At 46.7% G+C, this 23,759-nt stretch overlaps 1 pseudogene; it reads right to left on the bottom strand.

The window, feature by feature from the left end:
* Positions 1-21,381: 21,381 nt before the first annotated feature.
* LOC136512957 (VQ motif-containing protein 4-like) lies at positions 21,382-22,442 on the bottom strand (annotated as a pseudogene).
* Positions 22,443-23,759: the final 1,317 nt, after the last annotated feature.

Genomic DNA, 23,759 nt, shown 5'->3' with positions numbered 1-23,759 from the left:
TTTTGTTGCAGTACCAATGTCTAGAGGGTCGTCCAGAGGAAGAGGAAAGGGAACTACCATTAGGTGGGAGGGTCCTCTTGGTCCTGATTTCTTTGAGGAAGCTCTTTATGAGAGGTTCCTAGTTGAGAGCAAAAGTGATTTCATCAAAGAGGCACCACTGAGAGGATACGATGAAAGGAAAGAAGAGTGGCCAAAATGCATGCATGGTGAGGACTGCCAAGTGCAAATGTTCACCGAGGGAATAAATGGAGGTTGTCGTTTCTTCAAATGCCTATGAGCATGGATAATTGCTATTACTATTTATTTCCTCAATATGTTCCTCTTGTATATAACTTACATGACATACTTATTATAGTCTTCCTTGGTCGAAGACAACTGTGGGTTCAATAGGTGGGTCGATCCTCGACCTATTTATCCACATACGAAGTACATCTACTACCTATAGGACCGTATCTTCGATCTAGAAAGGGAAGTTAGTAGCGGTTACAAGGACGATAGATAGGACGACAACAACAATGATGCCGATTCACAGGAGGCACTCTACAATGATCCATATTGCACCTACCCTAACAACAAGAACAAGGGGCCTCCCCCGTCACCCCCGCCACCACCACCAACAACAACAGGACGCTACTATAGAGAAGGTGCAACACAATTTGCTATGTGGCCACACTACTAGGATGATTTTATGTTATTCACATGCCACATCTATGTGTTTGTTATTTGGTTTAATTACCTAAGGCATGTTAGGTTTAGTCGAAGGAAACTCTGTACCCAGGTTTGGTACATGTTCTCACATGCCATTTCATTTATTTCGTGTATTGAATTATATAATGCCGTACGTCGTTAGGTTTTATTTGCAGCACGTGTTCACATTTCAATACGTCTGTATCATTAAGCGGAATATTAAGACCATAAATAATGAAAACAACCAGATAATGAAAAGTTCAATACTATACCACATTACACAACATATTAATACTAGAAGTATGTGCCAACAGTAGACATAGGGGCAAATGCACTTTCAAATCCTTAGTCTAAAACATACTGAGTAAGCAACTCATCATCCGAGTATCAGTCCTCTACTACAACCCTGTTACTATGGCTAGGCTCACCTATGTTTCTCTGACCTGCCTGTCACATATAGTAAGTGGCCTCCGCTTCATCTGCGGCCACTGCGGCCTGAGTGAAGAACGCGTCGTCATCCTCCTCCGCCTGTAAGCCCGCCTCTGCTAGACCGATGAGCTCGCTCAGTCTGCCAGTGTCTTCCTCTGCCTGCTCCATCTGCAACCCCACCTTTGCTAGAGCGATGAGCTCACTCAGACTGCTACTATCGTCCTCAACCTCCTGCACCTGTAAGTCCGCCTCTGCTAGAGCAATGAGCTCACTCAGTCTACCAGTGTCATCCTCATCCTCGTCCTCCTCATCAGACAACACAATCAGTGATTGAACGGTGTGACCAACTCGAGATCTATGCTCATCTAACTTCTTCTCCTCATACCTTGCACGAGCCAGCTCTGCGGCATGGTCCTCGCTGCATCCAATCCCTTTATGTATAAAATGCAATCAGTTAGCAACATGATTATATTTCATTTAAAATCATGCAACAAAAAAATGCTTTCAAGCACTCACTGCCACATAATGTAACAATATGCTCGTTCAAGACCTGCATCTATACTCTTGTCTCCTCCCTTGCCTCATTCCTTACCCTCTCCTCCTCTAACGTCATCCGCCTCTCCAATCCCCATTTGTTAAGCCCAACATCGATCGGGTTACATATACCGCGCTGTCTAGCAAACTCATGCATCTTTTCTTTGTGATGTTTAACGAATAGGTTGACATAGTCAGGTGCATATCCCCTCTTCCATACAATTACTTGCCTCTTATTTAGTTCATCCAAGAACTTAGCTTGACCATCATAACATTCCCACCTGCATTTCCTAGTGCTCTGTTCAAATGGCAAATTCTATCATATATGTCTTAGCAAAAGAAATAAAATACAATTTCATGTTTACCACAAAAATAACTAACCTCATCATACTCAACCATATGGCCGCAATAATGGCCTATTCCAAGCTCCGAAAAGACTAGGCCATAGTTGAATTTAACACCACATTCGTACATGACAGGAGGTGCTTTGTAAATTACCCTTTCTTTCTTCTTTTCCTTAACCTTTCGTGGTTCTTTCAGCCATGGGTTCTTAGGACCATACAACCACTCCTTGAAACGACACTTCGCCATTGAAAACACCTAAATAAGTAGACATTAGTACATGAACACATATAGCTCAACATTTCAACACATACACTTTGCACTTACTTCATGCTTGTTTGGACACACAAACTCTAATGTATTCTCAGGGTTTATCACAGCTCGATCTCCATAATCGCATAGAGGAGGTTCCTTGAGTTGTCTAACTATGGCTAGGTGCTTCTCCTTAGCCGTCATTGGCGGAGGGTTAGGGGGGGTGGAACCCACCGCTTGAAGTGCTCATGTGGATGTCTCCCTCTAAACCAATCGTCGAAAAGGAGGTACCTAGGGTCAAACTTGTTTGCACCGTCGATCCACTGAAAGAAAAAACACCTCTCATGGTCCTACACAACGAGATTCCAACATAATATTAGTAGCATACTTACACAAATAAAGAAAAAGGATAGTGGAAACAATTTCTTACATTAAAACGACTACATGTGTAGAAGCAACACGCCGCTGTGTCCGAATATTTTGATTGAAAAACATAGGCTGGGAAACCACAGTCACAGTTAGGCACATGGAGGTCAGGAGGGACGGGGGCATCTTTGCTAGACGCGTTGGGGTATAATTCTCGAGGACGAACCTGTTTTCGCCAAAACTCCTCCCGAAACATTTCTTGCATCTAACAAAATGAATGTAATTTAACAAACATAAATCAAAACATCACAAATAAATGTTAATGAGAACCATAACTACAATACAACCAATTTCATTCTAAGAACCCAAAGCAGTTAACATTAAACCATAAACCTAGGGTTTCCCATTTGATGCACAACAATGAACCCATAACATAACTACATGCGCCTAGGTTTGCTAGCTTTTCCATGCCTTGACATCATCCTACGGTTGTATAATACATATATTGATGGATATAATAAAACCCTAAGTGATGATAATTATTATGTTCAAAAATCCGACTAATATATACCGAATCGATGCGAAAAAAACTAGGAGGGGAGCTAGGATACCTTGCTCTGGAAGATCTATGGATCAAATCAAAGTTTTCAAGGTTTAATATGCTGATTCATGAGGTAGGGTGAAATGGGAAGAGAAAAAACCCGAGAGGGAGGAGAAAGAAGAGGAAGAATACTCAGGCAGGAAGGTTGGCTGGGATTAAATGGCAGTGAGCTCGGCGCTAGAGTGACTAGCACGCTCACTGCCATGTCATCTACCGTGCCTAGGAGCTCAGTGCCAGAGATGCTGGTGCCAAGACGTGTTAGCTTGGCACCAGCACCAATGGCGCCGAGTTAAGGGTCTATTTTCTAAATTCTTTCCGCCAGGGGTCTATTTGTGAGAAACTTTCAAAAAAAGGGCTAAAATGTAAAAAATTCAGCTCGCTCGGCGGTTTGTGGGCTTGTGGCGCATGGAGTTAGGCAGTTCGCAGTTGGGCCTCTTTGGATGGAACCGTGGGTTTTTGGCAAGCCTCAGTTTGGAACTTTTTTTAGAAACGCCTCAATTTGGAACTGGGGGTTGCGAACGAAACAATTATTTCAATGACAATACATCACAAATGCAACACTGGTTTATTTTGTGCACAAGAGAAGAATTAAACAGAACTATCCAAAGCAGCCTTGAAGATTCTCCCGCATCAACTCCGGTTGACGGTGCTTTGTTGTTTGCTCGCATGTTCTTGCGTAGCTTTGGCGTTGCTGATCCTTCTACCACGCTTGCATTTCCTCATTCTTGCACGGATTGTGCAGCCTCACTCTTCGCACGCCCCCTCTTCACTCTTTGAAAAGTTGTCGACTCGTCGTGGATAGGAGTTCACTCTCCCGACGCCCCTATTCTCCAAAAGGTCGCCTTGCACATGACTTTTTTCGTCGATCAATGGACCACCACCGCACACTCGTGCAACACGCCACGACAATCTTCTTCGGCCTTGAGAGCATCTCCAGTAATGCCCCCTACTTGACCCCTCACTCTGGATATGGGTGGTGGGGTAAAATAAACAATTCCAATAGGCCATCTACTATACTTCCTACTTCTGTTGGCTCCCTACTTTTTCCCCCCAAACCCCTACTTCTGTTGGCCCCCTACTTTTTTCTCCGTCGGTTTCTTCTCCAACAGCGCGACTCGCTCTGTCGCTCAACTTGTGGCTTCCCAACGTTGGCACTTCCTGGTGGCACGCGACCCATCCCAATGCCAGAGGCCATCCTCGATGTGGCAACACTACCCTGGCGTGGCGGTCATGCCCGACGCCGGTGGCCCTAACCTAGCGCGGCAATCGTGCTCAACGGTGATAGCCTGGCCCTACCCTACATGGCTGGCCTCCCCATCAAGCGTCGGATCCATGAGGTCACGACTCCCCACCACATGCACCTCCGTGGCGACCTACATGGCATCTCCTCGAACCTGTAAGCTCCGTAGTGCCCCTCCCCCACGCAAGCTCCCCGCGTGCGGCACGCCCCTCCCTACCAGCACGCGCCCTCCCCATCGGTGTCCGCCCTCCCCGCCAAGCGCCCCTCCTCGTTGGCTCTGCTACGGTTGTCAATGGGAAGAAGAAGATGAGTGATAGGACCCGCTAGGGTTTGTTGCTGATCTTTTAGTGAGTGGGGATAAACATGATTTGGGGTGGATTCGACGTTGTGCTGCCCGACCACAACAACCAACAGGGCGATGTGCCTTAGCGACAGTTACACCGGCTTCAATTTGTTGTTGTTCCTGCCGTGCCAAGAACAATCTTGAACCTACAAGCAAATCGAAGAACAAGCAAGAACAAGTGGACAAGCAAACAGTGCATAGACCTTGTCCAAGGGATGAAATATGCAATCACGAATTTGGGGTTCTGGATACAAGCAGTCGGGTGGTCTAGCAGCCTGCTCGCTTGCTCATATACGATCGTGGATTATAAGCTGGAACAATATTTTTCTCTCACATCAAACCAGCCAGCAGTAAATAATCCACGATCATTTACGACGAAACAAACAGGCTTTAGATCGACACAAGCGTTGCAAGGAAGTAGTTGGAAGCTAAACTTTCATCTAAACAAAACCCAACCTCATTCTGGTGGCTGCTGGTTCTATTTATAGGGAGGAGAACACAATGGGGCGTGGAAAACCCTAATCTAGGCGTCCCTTAATGGGTTCTAGTGAATACAAGGCCCGGACCCAAGCTGTAGGTCTACGCATTTTTTTGGTTTCTGCGCTAAGCTTCGGTAGAATCTGATAGTGGGGTTGGTCCCATCTGAAAGAGGACGGCGAGCTATTTCCAACAAGTCAAATACCAGCTTCTTTAGATCTTGTACCAAGGAGTTATTGCATTTTTAATGGAGTGTTTTCTGTTGTCTCGAGATGAGCTGAGCGGTGATTCCCACTTGTTCGGCTGCTCCATCCTCATCATAGGGTCTGAACATGAGCCAATGAGATCTTGACTAATATTCCTAAGAATAAGGAAATGATCACAATGATTTAGTAGCACCCTAGCTCAAGCCATGCCCCCACCCCCACCCCCACACAACATCACTACAATATTTTCAGTTCATATATGGGTTAATACTATATTTATATAAAAAGAGGTAATAAAAAATCTTGTTATATATATTTATTGATGTCTTCTAGACAATAAAATCAAACAAAACATAATTAAAATAAAAATATTTTGATTCATCTAAATTTGTTTGCTTACCACATTAGGGCACATTTAATGAAACTTTAGATTTGACTAAATATGTACTTACATTTTATTATATTTTTTATTTAACTAAACATGTACTTAACTAGTAATTATAATTTGGTGATCATCATGACTTTATTGTCATCCAGCTTATCGAGTGGCACTGATATTATGTATCTATTCTTTTCTTTTTGCTGTGAATCTTAGTATAGACACATACGCTCACATACATGCAAGCAAACTCCTATGAACAAAAAGCATCTTACTCCCTGTGTCCCTAAATAAAATATATTCCTAGAAAGTTTAGGACAGATTAGTATGATAGAGAAAAGACCATACTATATTTCATTAATTGAAGTAGTTGCACATGGATCGATGACGATTCAATAGCACATTAATTATAATATTTACTACACATATCCAAATGCAGAAAGTCAACATTAAATTGAGAGATGAGAGAGGGTGCAATAAATACGAGACTTCAAGAGAAATAAATGAGCTGATGGACCATTCAACCTCTTAAAGGTTGATTTATTTGTAGATAAATTTTTAAGCTACAAATCTATTTATGTAGGGACCGAGTACCTCACTATGAGCACCTCCAATATACTAAACCAGAGAATTTGGAGATTCATAAGTCATCATATACGGCTCGTTGTAGACGGAGATAATCGCCAAACACAGGAAGAATAACATTATTGTTAAGTCGTCAAATACTAAAAGAAATCTAAAAGAAATAGGAGCAGTTGGAGGCGCTAATAGGGATAAGTGTACGTAAGTGTCTGTGTCCTGCGTCTCGGACAAAAAAAAAAGAAAAAGGAGACTAACCCGGACGCAGCGGCGGAGGGAAAGGTTACAGATATAGGGCTAATTATTAATTTCGTTTCCTTTCCTTTTTCTCTATAATATTCATATTCGGTGTAGGAGTATTATAGAGAGGGAAGTGTGGGCGTGGGTTGGCTGTTGTCAATTTTCATTGCAAACGCATTGTAGCATGATTCTTAAAACTAGACTTTAGGAATCGTCATCAACTTTATACATTAAAAATGATAATCATAGGGATACGATACGTCGCAGATGGACTTTCAATGACAATACATCAACACTTGTTTAATTTGTACACAAGAAAAGAACTAAACAGAACTATACAAAGCAGCCTTGATGATCCTCGCACATCAACTCTGGCTCGCGGTGCTTTGCTCGTATTTTCTTGCAAAGCTTAGGCGCTGCTGATCCTTCATTCTGCCACACTCGCGTCCTCATTCTTGGCCCTCCTGACATATGAAACGTGGATGTTCTCGTAGAAACGAGACTTCCGCTCATGACCTTTTTCACCCACCTCTCCACGTACCCACCCGCCTGAACCCATGAAGCCCCTTCCGATCATGTGCCTCGTCAACTCTCCCACGCCCGCTCGATCCCTGTCCACCACATCACTGCCGCCGCCGCCCGAGTCAACCCAAGGGAGGCGAGAGAAGCATTGCTCTTCCCCGCATGTCCTCGCTCCGTCGCTCGCCTGGCAAACGCTCCCGCCCCTCCCTTTCCCTCCCTCCCACTTAAACGCAACTGCCCGCCCACACACGGAAAAATCCCCTCTCCTACTAGCGCCGAACCTTTGCTTACAGCCCCTCTCCTACTAGCGCAATCAGAGCCGACTAGGACCAACCAACCAACCAACTAGTACACAACAACAGAACCATCAGATTCAAACCTCGACCGCACGCTCGAACACATAGCACATAGCCGAGCTCCCGTCACTCTCGGCTCCTCTGACCAGAGTTCGATCGGACCTCTTGTACCCCCATCTTTCTCCTTCTCGTTTGTAACCCCACTGCAAAATTCGAGCACCTGGGCTCAGGAATAAAGTCACCGACCGACTCAAACTGGACGTAGGACACGTTGCCTGAACCAGTATAAACCCTGTGTCATTGAGTACTAGACCACCTTCGATCATAACGTACGACAAAACTACAAATATTTACGTGTTGGTCACTTTCTGCACCAACAAATGGTATTGGTATATATGGTGTTCGTGTAGTATACATATGGTATTCTATGCTATTTTCTGCGATGTTCGTGTAGTGTTAATGTGATGTTCGACGATTATCTTTAAATACAGATTCATCATGAGATAAATGTTTGCTAAAAAGTTTTATTAAAATGTATCTATATGGGATCTTGTTTTGAAGATTTTATTACAAGTAACACGATGGTACAATCAGATTTTAATTAGGATACTGGGTTTAGAAGCTATGTAGCCTGTTTGCTTGGTCGTATTTGGCTTATAAGCCATGGCTTATCAGCCAACGAACAATATTTTCTCTCATACCAAAACAACCAACAGTACTTTCAGTCATGGCTTATAAGCCAAACCAGTCCAAACGAACATGGCGATGACTTTTTTCACTAAAAAAAACTATGGGGTCTACGCTGATGTCAGCTATTTGAGCTGCTTCCTAGTCTGCTTTGTGGGGCGCGGGCAAGATCTGTAACGCAGGCCCATACATGGAGAAACGGCCCAATTCATGAGTGAGGGAAAAATAATTATTGGGGGGGGGGGGGGGGGGGGGGGGGGGGGTGGGGGGGGGTCGGCGGGCGGCAGCGTGCCACCCAGGTCAGCAGGTAGACGCCCCCTGCGGGCGGCGGGCGGCGGGCGGCGAACGCGGAGCGGGACCTGGGATGGTGTGGGCTGGCCCGTGCGCGGAGGGCGTGCCAACCCGCCGTGCTTTCCCAAGTCGTCTGCAAAAAATGGGAAGCCAGCAAGCCCACCACATGTCTACGCAGGCTGAGAAACCGGTCCAGTGCACGACAATGGTGCTGCCGTAGAAGGCCTCGTAGGACCACATGTTGGGCCGATTGAGACCATTGATATGCCCATTTCTTCATGGGTTAGGCCATTTTTGTTCAGCAAGGGTTTTCTGCATGTGTATATGTCAAATCAAGTTATTCAGTCTTTGCATTATTTGATTGATATAGATCCAGGCTCTCTGGCTCTGAACTCTGGACACCGACGAAGCGCCTCAGTCCAGCACTCCAGCTAGGTATAATCATGTGGCTAGAATCCGTGTGGATTTGATTTTGCAGGCACTTAGACTGTCTCACTTAAAACCAAAATAGGTGGCAAGAGACCTAAAATCAGTCTTCAACAGAGTACCTATATGGGAGACTTATTTTGAGTTTTCTGAGAGCCACAACCCAAATATGAGTATCCTCTCTCCTGAAAACCCATTTGGAGAAATGATTCTCTTTTGTGTCTTGTTGTTGAAGAAGATGTCGAATATGTATTGAACCTTTTGCCTGTAGCATTATTCAGAGAATGAATGAGTCTTGTATTTTAGGTGTTGTTGTTGTAGATAGCCTTATTCCATATCCAAGTGCGCATCCAAAACTAGGAAGCTTCACCTGAAGCTGTGGCTCGACAGGTGTCGCGCGTCAATTCCCTGAGACAACGCACGAACACAACAATCAGCAATTAATCACTCCATCGCTAGCTGCTCCGATAGGAAACTTGCACTTGTTTCCATCAATTTTCCCGGTGGTAGACGTAGACCTGACCAGTTCGAGATATTACTAGTTACCCTTAAAATATTTGTACGGTGAGAGAGGTTATTAGACAGTTGACATAGTAGTTGCCTGCTGAAAAAAATGGCTCGACAAAAAACCAAATATGGCTCTGTTCGCTTGTGTTACGAGTCATTAGGTTTAAGTGAAGAAATAATATTTTTCTCTCACAGTAAATCAACGAACAATACTTTCAGCAATGGCTTTTCAACGAATCGAACAGGCCTATAATGCGAACATTCTTCGGACACGCCGCTGTCCAAACAAGCAACATGTAAATTTCCAGCGAGAACAGTATTTTTCTCTCACACCAAACCAGTCAACAGTAATAATCCACGATCGTATCAGCACCAGCCGAACGGGCTGAAGAAGAGCATACTCCTATACATATTTAAAAATCAGAGTTTGATGTAATCTTTGCCATGCTCAGTTGACTCTGATCATCAATCACATCAATTCAATACTGACGCATAAGTAGCACCGTACGTCTGATGAGTTTGAAATAATCCCCGGTGTGCTCAGTTGACCCTGAATTACATAGTACACCAATTCAATACACGCTATACGTACATTGGACCTGACGGATTCATCACTGAACTCTTCAGTACTAAGACCGCATCAAATCAAACCCACATATTCAAATTAATTCGATAGGTGAGCAGAATCATTCCAGTACCTTTAGCTTGACCTTCCAGCAGTACGCGATGACGAGCGATACAGTCATCTGGCGCCTGATATTTCGCTAGGAGAAAGGCGATGCATTATATATGTTCCAAAAAAAGAAAACTGAAATGCGATGCATTCTTTTGATATGTGTGCGGATATGCCAGTGCAGGTTACATACAGGCTAGCTAGCTCAACAGTCAATGGCACCAAGGCAGCGTTCAAGATCACTGCCTCGGCGTCGCCAGTATCCAAGCTCTTCACATTGTACATGTCACCATCAGATCATAATTGTAACGACGATTCCTTCCTTGTCTTCGGTTCTGACGTTGGCCTATTGGCGTGCGTGCAGCCTTAGCTGACCTTTCGGTTCACTGCAAGAACGACGTTCAGAGCTCCCATCTATCTATCTATCGGTTAACCAACCAAAACGCTCCTTGGATTGGATTCTCTTGCTCAACTTGACCGAGATTATGTGCCATGTTCGCTTTGCTGATTGGTAATGATTGAAAGTACTGTTGACTGATTTATTGTAAGAGAAAAATAATATTCGTTGTCTAAAAAAAAAAGTACCAAGCGAACAGGGCGATGGCCGATCGCCGCAGTCGCTGTCGTCGGAGAAGAAGCCAGCCGAGCTGCGAGCCATTTCCTTATACATTCGCTCTCGGACTAGCTCGGAGGAGCTAGCGACAGGACAAACACAAACTAGCGTATTACTGGCTCTCGCGTTCGTCTACTTTTCCGCGTAGTTCGTCGTTCCTGACAAGCGGCATGTTCGCTGGTGGGTGCTGGTTTGGGCTGGTTAAAACCAACAAGTGAATAGGATGAAGGAGAGATTGTAGTAGAACAATTCTACAGGAAGGTGGCGTACAAAAAGTTCATGGATGGATGCAAGTGTGTAACTTTCTTGAGTCCTACGAAATCAAACGTGGTTTTGATTGAGGTGATGGCAAGACATCTCACCTAGCTTATTAGCCTTTAAACTCAGCTTAGTGGCAGCTTCCTGAATGACCGGCTCACGAAAGGAACTGTCATAGATGTTTCCTGTTCGCCTTATCATATATTCGGTTTATTCGGCTTCTTTTTTTAGTTAGAATAGTATTTTTCTCTCACAATAATTCAGTCAGAATAATATTTTTTAGTCAGTTTTAGTCAAGTTTCAGACCAGTAAACGATTAACGTGGCCGTGTTCGAGTCCCTCTTGGCCACCCTACCAATTCATTCAGGCGTCTTTCTTCGTCTGAATGCGTGTAAAGGTGCCTGCTAGTCAGTCCTTCAAATCAGTGCGCACTATACTGAACAGTGCAGAACAGCGACGAAATTACAAGCTACAGTCTCATCAGTGTGCACGCAGGTCAACAGGGGTAGTTGTAGCATCTCCCAAAGGCCGCAGAAGCTTCCACCGCTCGCGGTTTACCGCATTGACTAGCCGACGCGGACGCGAAAACGGCCAAGAGTTTCCCGTCACTTCCCTGTGAAAACGAGGCCCAACGCAACGACCGGAAGTTCAGACGCGCGTGGCAGCGGCGAGACGACGACGACGAAGCACGCCGGCGGCGGCCGGTCTACCGCTACCAGGTACCGCCGGTTCGCGTCTAGAGATCGCGAACCGCGCTCTGCATGCGAGTTGGGTTGGGCCCTTGGGCCCCACAGCGCAGGGACGGAGGAGGGCTCCGCTCGCGGTCACGGCCTTCACGGGTCGTTGGAAGGAGACGGCGAGCGAAAACGAGGCGTGACTGGGCCTGGTGGACTGCATGGACGTATCCCTGCCACTGTCCGTGGCGTCCATTCTACTCCGAACAGCTGGTCTGAACAGTCCACCGTCTGGGCCCCACGGCTCCCCATGGCCCTGTACGAGTTTTTTTTTTTTTTTTTTTTTTGCGCTCTCCGTCTTTCTTTCAGTGGCATTATTGTGCAGCTAACATAATAGTACTCCTGGTGACTGGTGTATCAGAAATCCAGAGCTCTGCGTCTCAAAAAGACAATTAAAAATTAAAAGGAAACTGAGAGCTACTAGTGCTAGCCCACGGCCCACGCAGTGCCGAGTATAGTCCGAATTTTTTACTATTTGGTCATTTTTTCAAAAGTTTCTCACAAATAGACTTCTGACGGAAAGAATTTCGGAAATGGACCCTTGGCTCGACGTCACGGTCACTGGCGCCGAGCTCCTGGGCACGGGGAAATGGCCTGCCAGGGGCTCGGCGCCAGAGTGAATGGCGCCGAGCCACCTGCATTTAACCCAGCCCACCCATCTTCCCCGAGCGTTCTTCCTCTTCTTTCTCCTTCCTCTCGGGTTTTTCTCTCGCCACTTCACCCTACCTCACGAATCGATATATTGGACCTTGAAAACCTTGATTTGACCCGTAGATCTTCGAGAGCAAGGTATACTCGCTCACCTCCTTGTTTTTCGCATCGATTCGGTACATATTAGTCAGATTTTTAAACCTAAGAATCGTCATCACTTAGGGTTTCATTGTATCCCTCAATATATGTATTATATAACCATAGGTTGATTCCAAGGCGTGAAAAAAGCTAGCAAACCAAGCCGCATGTAGTTATGTTATGGGTTCATTGTTGTGGATGAAATGAGAAACCCTAGGTTTAGGGTATAATGTTAACTGCTTTTGGTTCTTAGAACAAAATTGGTTGTATTGTAGTGATGGTTCTCATTGATATTTGTTTGTGATGTTTTTATTTATGTTTGTTAAATTACATCCGTTTTGTTAGATGCAAGAAATGTTTCGCGAGGAGTTTTGACGAAAACGGGGTTGTCCTCGAGAATTATACCCCGACGCGTCTAGCAAAGATGCCCCCGTCCCTCCTGACCTTCCTGTCCCTAACTATGACTGTGGTTTCCCGGCCCATATTTTTCAATTGAAACATCCGGACACAGCCGCGCGTTGCTTCTACACATGTAGTCGGTTTAATATAAGAAATTATTTGTACTATCCTTTTTCTTTATTTGTTTAAGTATGGTACTAATATTTTGTTGGAATCTCGTTGTGTAGAATCATGAGAGGTGCTTTTTCTTTCAGTGGATCGATGGTGCAGACAAGTTTGATCCTAGATACCTCTTTTTCGACGATTGGTTTAGAGGGAGACATCCACGTGAGCACTTCAAGCGGTGGGTTCCACCCCCCCCTAACCCTCCAGTAATGATGGCTAAGGAGAAGCACCTAGCCACAGTTAGACGACTCGAGGAACCTTCTCTGTGCGATTGCGGAGATCGAGCTGTGATAAACCCTGAGAATACGTTGGAGTTTGTGTGTCCAAACAAGCATGAAGTGCAAAGTGTATGTGTTAAAATCTTGAGCTATATATGTTCATGTACTAATGTCTCATTATTTAGGTGTATTCAATGGCGAAGTGTCATTTCAAGGAGTGGTTGTATGGTCCTAAGAACCAATGGCCGAAAGAACCGCGGAGGGTTAAGGAAAAGAATAAAGAACGGGTAATCTACAAAGCACCTCCTGTCATGTGCGAATGTGGTGTAAAATCCAACTATGGCCTAGTCCCTTCGGAGCTTAGAACAGGCTATTATTGTGGCCATATGATTGAATATGATGAGGTTCGTTATTTTTCTGGTAAATATGAAATCGTATTTTGTTTGTTTTGCTAAGACATATATGATATAATATTTTTTTGAACAAAGCACTAGGAAATGCAGTTGGGAATGTTATGATGGTCAAGCTAAGTTCTTGGATGAACTAAAGAAGAGGCAACTAATTGCACGGAAGAGTGGATATGGACCTGACTACGTCAACCTATTCGTTAAACATCACAAAGAAAAGATGCGTGAGTTTGCTAGACAGCGCGGTATTTGTAACCCGATCGATGTTGGGCTTAACAAATGGGGATTGGAGAGGCAGATGACGTTAGAGGAGGAGAGGGCAAGGAATGAGGCAAGGGAGGAGACAAGAGTACAGATGCAGGTCTTAAACAAGCATGTTGCTACATTATATGTCAGTGAGTGCTTGAAAACCTTTTTTTCGTTGCCTGGTTTTAAATGTAATATAATCGCGTTGCTAACTACTTGCATTTTATATATGAAGGGATTGGTTGCAGCGGAGGAACATGCTGCAGAGGTGGCTCGTGGAAGGTATGAGGAGAAGTTGTTAGATGGCCATAGATCACGAGCTGGTCACACCGTTCAATCACCGAGTGTGTTGTGTGATGATGGAGACGAGGATGAGGACGACACTGGTAGACTGAGTGAGCTCATTGCTCTAGTAGAGGCGAGCATACAGGCGCAGGAGGCTAAGGACGACACTAGCAGACTGAGCGAGCTCATCTCTCTAGCAGAGGCGGGCATTCAGGCGCAGGAGGCTGACGACGACACTGGCAGGCTGAGCGAGCTCATCACTCTAGCAGAGGCGGGCTTACAGGCAGAGGAGGATGATGACACGTTCTTCACTCAGGCAGCAGTGGCCGTAGATAAAGCAGAGGCCGCTTACTACAAGCGACAGGCAGGTTAGAGCAACATAGTTGAGCCTAGCCACAGCAACAGGGTTGTAGTAGAGGACTGATACTCGGATGATGAGTTGCTTACTCAATACGTTTCAGACTAAGGATTTGGAAGTGCATTTGCCCCTATGTCTACAGTTAGCACGTAGTTGTAGTATTAATATGTTGTGTAATGTGGCATAGTATCAAACTTTTCATTATGTGGCTATTTTCATTATCAATGGTCTTAATATTCCGTTTAATGATACGGACGTATTTCCATTTGAACACATGCTGTAAAAAACACTTAACGACGTACGACATTATAGAAATCAACATACGAAACACATTAAATGACATGTGGCTACATGTACTGAACCTGGGTATAGAGTTTTCTTTGACTAAACCTAACATGCCTTATGTAATTAAACCATGTCTTCGTTAATTAAACCTAACATGCCTTAGGTAATTAAACCTGGGTACATGTGAAAAAGATAAAGTCATCCTAGTAGTGTGGCCACATAGCAAATTGTGTTGCACCTTCTCCGTAGTAGCCTCCCATTGTTGTGGTTGTGGTGGCGGGGGGTGACGGGGGAGGCCCCTTTTTCTTGTGGTTAGGGCAGGTGCAATATGGATCATTGTAGAGTGCCTCCTGTGAATCGACACCATTGTTGTTGTCCTATTCGTCGTCCTTGTAACCGCTGCTAACTTCCCTTTTTAGATCGAAGATACGGTCTTGTAGGTAGTAGATGTACTCCACATGCGGATAAATAAGTCGAGGATCGACCCACCTACTGAACCACAGTTTTCTTCGGCCAAGGAAGACTACAAAAAGTATGTCGTGTAAGTGATATACAAGACAAACATATTGAAGAAATAAATAGTAATAGCAATTACCGTGACTCCATGATATATGGTCACTAGGTTGTCCATCTATTTCAAAAACGTAACGAAACACATGTCTTTTAGTCCAAATTAGATGATAGATAGTACCTAACAAGTACTTTCTAACTACAAACTAAGTAATCAAGATAATAACTACGTATATATTTATAGTGTACTCACTAAATAGCTAGATCATATGTAGTTAACTACAAATATAACTACATATCTAAGTAGCTATCTAACTATATCTATTTACCAATGTATCTATGTTTCTATCTATCTACATATATATCTCGCTAAATCAACTAACTAAGTCATCACAGTAACTAGTAAATAACAAACACCAACTAAATAGGTACATTGTATATTCATATTTTTTACCTTTCTGGGTTGACGGACGATGGGCATAGGTCAAGGTGAAGATCTAGGCCTACGATGGCACGGCCGACGATAGAGGTGGCGCGCGGCGGTCACGGGGTGCCTGGCGCTCCGCGTGGTGAGTCCGGCTCGACAGGCGCGGGAGGCGGGGCGAGGCGAGGCCGGCGATGGACGGCGACAAGGTGGGGTGAGGGCCGGCGCTGGAGGGGGCAAGGCGGGGCGAGGCCGAGGCCGCTGGTGGAGACCAAGGCGAGGCTAAGGCGAGGACGGCGGTAGAGGGGGCGTGGCGGCGCGACGCTGCAGCCAACCACAGGCAACGGTGAGAGGGCACGGCGTCGCGGTGCGGGCTCGAGCGAGGCAGCAGCGGTGGCGGCGCAGTGCGGCGAGGGTGCGGGCTCGGCCGCCGGAGCAGCGGCGGCAGCGCGGCGTGGCGCGGGCGGGCATAGTGGCACGGGCGGGCGCGGGCGCGGCGGTGCAAGCGGTGACGGCACGGGTAGGGGAAGCTAGGGCGAGATGGAGAAGAAGAAAGGCGCGGGCGTCAGATATTTAGGGGGCTCGGCGCCATTCACTCTGGCGCCGAGCCCCCTGACAGGCCATTTCCCCATGCCCAGGAGCTCGGCGCCAGTGACTGTGGCGCCGAGCTCGGCGCCAATCACTCTGGCGCCGAGCCAAGGGTCTATTTCTGGAATTCTTTCCGCCAGGGGTCTATTTGTGAGAAACTTTCAAAAAAGGGCCAAATAGTAAAAATTCGGAGTATAGTTGGCCATGCAGCCCGTGGCCCGCCGACCCGGCTCGTGGCCCTGCGTTTTGGCCCGGCACTGGCATGGCACGGCCCGAGGCACCAGGCCGTGCCTAGGCCGCCACCCCGGCCCATGGCACGGCACGGGCATGACCCGTTGCAAAGAGGTGGCCCGGTGGCGGCTCGGCTTCATTTGGCCCAGCAAGGCAGCCCATGAAGCCAGCCCACCCCAATACCGACAGCCGCCGCATATATAAGCCATAGCCGCTGCCTGCTGCGGTGCTGCCTCCCTGGCTCCCTCTCGGCCTCTCCATCCGTAACCCTAACCCTAAGTCCCTACCCTAATCCCCATTCCTCCCCCACCGCACCGTCTGCTCTCGCTCGATGCCTCGCTCTCGCTCTCGCATTTGCATTCGTGATCCACCACCGCCACCGCTCTCCAGTCTCCATCGACCATCGTCGTTCATCCTCTCTAGCACCAGTGACCTCACCGGTGCTCCTCCACCTCGCACTGAGTTCACTAACCCCGTCTCCTCCCTCCTTTTCCTCTTCTGTTTCCTCTTGCTCTCACTCAGAATCGGTGAACCATGTGAGTTTGTGTTCATGTCACTCCCTCCTCCCCTACCTCGTCGTCCATTCTAATCGGTGTCTGTCTCATCCTCTAGGCCTTTGGCTGGCTTGCTGGCTTCTTCATCTCTGGCACCGGGCTCCAGGAAAGTAGGTTCATGGTTCGTCACTTTCCCTAACCCTAGATCTACTCTTCTCTGCTCTGTCTCTCTCTGATCTCTATCTCTCAAGTGTCATCTTTCACTCTTCTTCTTCTTCTTTGCGTGCGTCTGTCTCATCCTCTGGCCGGCTTGCTGGCTTCTTCATCTCCGGCACCGGGCTTCGAGAAAGCAGGTTCGTGGTTCGTCACTTTCCCTAACCCTAGATCTGCTCTTCTCTGCTCTGTCTCTCTCTGATCTTTGTCACTTTCCCTAAACCTAGATCTGCTCTTCTCTGCTCTGTCTCTCTCTGATCTTTGTCTCTCAAGTGTCATCTCTCACTCTTCTTCTTCTTTGCGTGCAGGTTGGTGCCTGACGCCGCGTATTCCTCCTCTAGAGTAGACATGGCCAGGCCACCAAAGCGCCCGTTGAGGGACGGTGCTGGAGCTGCTGGAGGTCGAGGTCGTGGATGGCTGTCCGGCTCATTCGCGGGCGGTTGCGGTTCCAGCCTCGCAACGTGGGGGGAGGATCAGCATCCCCTCGGCGATGGCGAGGACCAGGCGCTGCACCCGGACGACGAGCTGGAAGTCAAGGACGACGACGACCTACGTGATGATGCAGCCGGTCTGTTCAGCATCGACCTCGGTGATGGCAACTAGCCCATCGATCTCGATGGCGACGACGGTGATGGTGGAGTTGAGGTCTCCCCTGACACTCAAGGTACCTCAACCACCTCTAGTAAGAAAGTTTCTGCTGTTTGGGATTACTGCCATGAGATTAAGGAGAATAAAATTCGAGTTGCTGCCATCTGTAAACATTGTCGGGCGCGATACACTGCTAGATCGTCTGCTAGCACTGGCCATTTGAGATGGCACATATATTCTTGTATGAGAAAACGTAATCATGCTAGTATGGTCCAGTCTAAGCTTGCTCTGAATCTCGATGGTTTGAAAAATTGGGTGTATGATCCTATACTTGCTCGCACTGAGTTGTGCCGTTTGATTGCTACGCTAGACCTTCCTTTAGGGATAGGTGAGACACAGGCTTGGGAGGATTACATTAAGCGTGCTCATAATCCTCTGTTCGAGAAGATTTCTAGGCAGACCACCACTAGATATATGTGTAAACTTTTTGATGAACAACGTGCTATGCTTATGAAATCTGTGTTGCCTGCTGCATCTTCTGTTTCTTTGACATCTGATATTTGGTCTGGTAATGCTAAGGAGGATTATATTTCTGTTGTTGCTCATTATGTTAGTGCAGATTGAGAGTTACAGAAAAAAGTTGTTGGTCTTAGGCTGATTGATGTTTCACATTCTAGTGAAAACATTGCTGATAGGATTTCTAGTGTGGTTGAGGAGTTTGGTTTGATTGACAAGGTTTTTTCTGTGTCTCTAGACAATGCTTCTGCTAATTTTAGGACTTATGAGATTTTGCAACCTATGTTCTTTGGTTATTTGGGTTCTTATCCTGCACCTACAAGAGATGATCCTAACAAGGTGCAGTACTTGCTTGTGCATCAGCGCTGTGCATGCCATATCATTAATCTGATTATTAAATCTGGTATGAAGAGATTGAAACCTTATACTAAAGATTTCAGAACTGCAATAAGTTTTTTAAATTTCTCTAATCAAATAATTACATTGTTTAAGAACTACTGCACTGCTCAGGGTCTTAGACCTAGAAAATTTGGCTTGGATATGAATGTTAGATGAAATTCTACTTATTTGATGCTCAAACACTTGCTGCCATACAAGGAAGTCTTTCACGTGTTCATTACCTCTAATTATGGTTCTACTTTGTTGACTACACAACATTGGTATGTTGCTGAACAAATAATGATATTCCTGAAACTCTTCTATAATTCCACTGTTATCCTGTCTGGTGTTTATTATTCTACAGCTTCACTTGTTTTGCACCATATGCTTTACATGGCTGAACATTTGCAAAATGCTGAAAGAGATGCTAATTTTAGAATGATTGCTACTCCTATGAAGCTTAAATTCCTTAAATATTGAGAGAAAATTCTACTGATTTATTCATATGCATTCATTCTTGATCCTAGAGCTAAGATGAAAGGGTTCTTTAATATGCTTGAATTGCTTGGTAAGACAACTGGATGCATTTATAGTGTATACTATGGTGATGTAAAAGATGAATTGTATAGATTGTATGCCAAGTATGAATAGAAATTTGATGAAGTTAGGTCTCAGAGAGTTTCAGTGCCTTCAGCTCATATTGGTAAGACAAAATAGGCATATGAAAAGATCTTTGGAGGTCCTGGTGAATCCCCTGTCGGTTCCCCCTCATCTTCATCTACTTCATCTGCTGTCAGTGAGCTCAAAGCTTACTTGGACAGTGACCCTGTCACATGTTATGAGGAATCCTTTGGCATACTCCTCTGGTGGCGTGACCACAAGCTAACCTATCCAATTCTATCTATTATGGCTCGAGATATCATGTCTGTCCCTGTATCTACTGTCTCTTTCGAGTCTTGTTCCAGCTGTACATCCAGGATACTCGAAGACCGGCGATGACGCTTGTTGCCTGAGCATGTGGAGATGCTCACCTGCATCAAGGACTGGGAGCAAGGTGCAAGAAGGGAACAACATACACCTGAGGACCTGGACCTAGAGGAGGCATTCAAGAACCTCTTTCTCGATGAACAAGACGAAGGTAGCGGCACCGACAGCGACAGCGGCGGTACTGCTAGTGGTGCTGGTGGATAGAAGAAGAAGAGAAGAAGAGAGGTAGTCACTCACTCAACTGAAACTTCCATATTGCTTCTTTACATTCAAGTTCACTAACATTGCTTGCTTCTGTACGTTTTTGCAGGTACTTTTGGTATGACAGAGTGAGACAGTGAGTCACTATGAATGTTGCCACTGATGTTGCCATGTTGGCAGTTGGCTATTGTAATAGGATAGAACTTTTGCTGCTGTGAACTCACTAAGTCACATTGTCACAATGACTTTGCCAGTTGCCACTGATGTTGGGTATTGTAATAGGATAGAAGAACAAGAACTAAGACTTTGACACTTTAGAGCTGGCTGTACTCTTTTTTTCTTTCTAGGGTTTCTCACAAGGGTGAGTTTTATCTAGAAAGGTTTTTAATGATGCAGCATTGTACAAAACAGCTCATATTCATATAATGATATAATCTTGTCTTTTGTCTGGTGGTTTTAAATCTGGTGTTGAATTTTATCTGGTGGTTTTTGAATCTAGTGTCTTTTGCAGCCGGGCTATGGGCCAGCACGGTCCGGTGAAAATGGCCGTGTCCAACGGACGGCATAGCACGTCCAAACAGCCCACGGGCCGTGCCTTAGGCCGGAGTCCAGGCACGAACACGCTATAGACACGGCACGGTGGCCCGATGAGGCACGACGCCGCGTCGGGCCGGCACAGCCGATGGCCATCTATAGTGCCGAGCGACTGCTGCAGTACAAAGCGTGCCAGATGGTTGGAGTGGCGGGCATCGGTCGCGAGCTGCCGGCGCACCACAACTCCCAAGGCAAGTTGGTCAACTGGACCGGCCAACCACTGTTGCCTGATTGATGCTGCTAGGTGGAAATGCCATTGTTGCCCGCCGCAGATTAAATGCTTTGTTGACTGACTAATTCGTATCAACCTGTCTCTTCTCCTTTTCTTTTTTTTAAGTAAAGAGACTGTTCTACTGCCGAAACACAAATCGAATTCTACAGCTCATCTCCCTTTGTGTGTTTTCAGCTTCGTTTCGAGCTCTGTCACCCTGTTCGCTCTGTGTGTTTTCAGCTTAGTTTCGAGCTCTTGCATCCTATTCGTTTGATGGTATCAAACACACTTATTAATTATAATATAATATTTTTCTTTCACAATAAAACAGCATTAGGCAGCTTACAAGTCACACAAATGATAAGCGAACAGGGGTGACTCTAGAAATTACAGTTGCTCGTCAGAAACTCTGTCCATGTCAGACTGCTAGATCAGGAAGACGTCTAAAAAACTGCAAGAATTCGACGAGATCATGCATGCGTCGTTTCTCCCTTGACAAAAAGGAAGCTTTTTTGGTGTTGTTTCTGGTGAAGTAATTACTGAAGGAAATGGAGAGCGTCAATGGCAGAGTACATTAGGCACAAAGTAGAAACAGCAGAGAGCACCAGGAGCAGAAGCTCAAGAGTGTGATCTTTGTTTCCATTTCTTCGAGATCGCTCAAGAGTCCAATACCATGAGCAAAAATTACATCACGCACCAAGGAGTTAATTAAACAACAAGTATCTCACGCGGAACTAGGAATTCTCTGGCAGCGCGGCGCGCGGGGAGGCCCCCGCCCGATCACTGCAACGGCGACGGCGCCGCGGCGGCTGAGGGCGCCATCATCCTGGGGGACGTGACGGGGAACAGCGGCAGCAGCCGCGGCGGCTCGGCGGCGGCCCTCGGCGAGGGGTGCAGGAAGAAGCCCTTCCGCGCGATGGCGGCGCGCTCGGCGGCGGCCTCGTCCTCCTCGCCCGGGGACGCCGACGCCGGCGACCGGTTGAAGGGGTCGGCCAGCAGCGGCGTGACGGGGCTCCCGAGCGCCAGGGACGGGAAGTCAAGCACGCTGGGCGACAGCACCTCCGGCGCCGCCCCCGCCCCCGCCCCCGCCTTCCTCGACGACGCGCCCGCGGCCGCGGCCGCCGCCATCGCCAGCGGCGCGATCATCTTGAGGTTGTTCTTGCCGATCCGGCGCTCGTAGAGCTTGAACGCCGGCTTCTTGGGGCCGCTAGCGAGGCCGCTGCCACCGCCGTGGTGGGTGGTGGTGATGGCGTGGCTCTGGGAGGCGCTTCTGGGGCGCCGGCGGCGGCGTGTCGGAGCCTGTGAGCCTCTGGACGACCTGCTTGAAGTTGGCGGTGTCGGCCTGCACGAAGGTGGTGGGGAACGGCGTGGTGTCGATGATGCGCGGCACGGGCTTGGGCGACGGCGGCACAGGCGCCTGGGACTGCTGCTGGCGCGGCGACGGGGAGGCGGCGGCGGACGAGGGCGAGGAGGAGGTGGAGGAGGACGGGGAGTTTAGGCCCCCCCGCGCCATGGGGAGGAGTTGCTTCGCCGCAGCAACTTCCATTCGCGGTGGGTCTCTCTCTCGTGCGCGCGCGCGCGGGCGCCGGGGGGCGTTGGTTTCACGGAGAGGGAAGAGCGGGAGGGAAGAGAGGGATCAGTGGGGAGACGAGAGGGAGTGGGAATAAGAAGAGGAAGTGGAGGTTAGAGGTGATGTATAGTTGGCGTGGGCGCCTGGGTGGGGGATGCTTTCCTCCTCTCTCTTTCTCTCTCTAGACTAGCCTGCCTGATGACGTCAGTCCTCTCCTCTTCTCTCTCATCACAGATTTTGTTCTTTTTAAATTTCTTGCTGGGGTTGCAAAAAATTTCAAACCGATAAATAGTAGTACTTTCGTCTTATTTGGTAAATATTGTCTAATCGTAGACCAACTAAGCTCAAAAGATTCATCTCGTTGTTTCGAACTAAACTGTGCAATTAATTATTTTTTTATCTATATTTAATGCTCCATGCAAGCGGCTAAAAATTGATGTGATAGAGAGAGAGTGAAAAAACTTAAAATTTGGAGGTGATCTAAACAAGGCCTGGCTTTCTGTTTGAGTTTCCGTCTCATGACTCACTGCCTTTCGTGCACTATTCTTTCTATGTGCAGTTTCCGCTGTTTTTTTGGTATATCTTTTATGGTAGACGATGAACCCACTCTGAAAAAACTACTTTTCTTTGACCAAATCTAAAAAGATACTAACATTTAATGAGTAAATATCACTAGAATAAACATACAATAGATTTTTTTATAATAAATATAGAATCAGTCTGGTCAACAACTAGTTGTTTTAGCTCCTCCCAACAACCAGATTTTTTCCATACACTTACGTTGTCTTATAGCTATATTTACACCGTCTTATTATTATATTTACACTAAATTCTTCAGTGTAATTTATTATACAGAGTGATGTAGTCTGGGGATATCAAGATGAATTACAGATCTTAAAGAAATATTTGCTAATTTTTTCATAAAAAAATACAAATTATTTCTACGAATTACAAATACCATAGAAAAACATGTCAAATTTTTCACAAATTATTGCCAAATTTCAGAAAAAAATCATAAATCTTTGCAAATCGCGGAAGGGAGGGGGCCGCGCCCGCACCGGTGGGCGGTGGTGGAGGAAGCAACAGCCGATGCCAGGCGCGCGGCGGAGGGGCGCCTCGAGGGCGGCGGCTGCGGATGGTCGGTGCCAGGGAGGCGACATCGCAGGGAGGGCCGGTGCCGGGGGGGGGGGGGGGGGGTCAGCGGCGGTGCGGGCGGACGCTGGAAGACGATGCGGACGCGGGGAAGCACAAGAGCGTCGACGGTGTGGGCGTGCGTCGGAAGACGATGCAGACGCGGGGAAGGCAATGGGGTCGGATAAAAAAAACAGTTACTCAGGCCGGTTGGAACAACCGGTTATTGAAGGGTAAATCTGTAAATCTATTTATATAGAGACTTAAATATTAAACATATTGACATTCG

Source organism: Miscanthus floridulus, chromosome 16, assembly GCF_019320115.1.
Source record: "Miscanthus floridulus cultivar M001 chromosome 16, ASM1932011v1, whole genome shotgun sequence".
NCBI classification, from domain to species: Eukaryota; Viridiplantae; Streptophyta; class Magnoliopsida; order Poales; family Poaceae; genus Miscanthus; species Miscanthus floridulus.
This window is presented reverse-complemented; position numbering and strand designations above follow the sequence as displayed.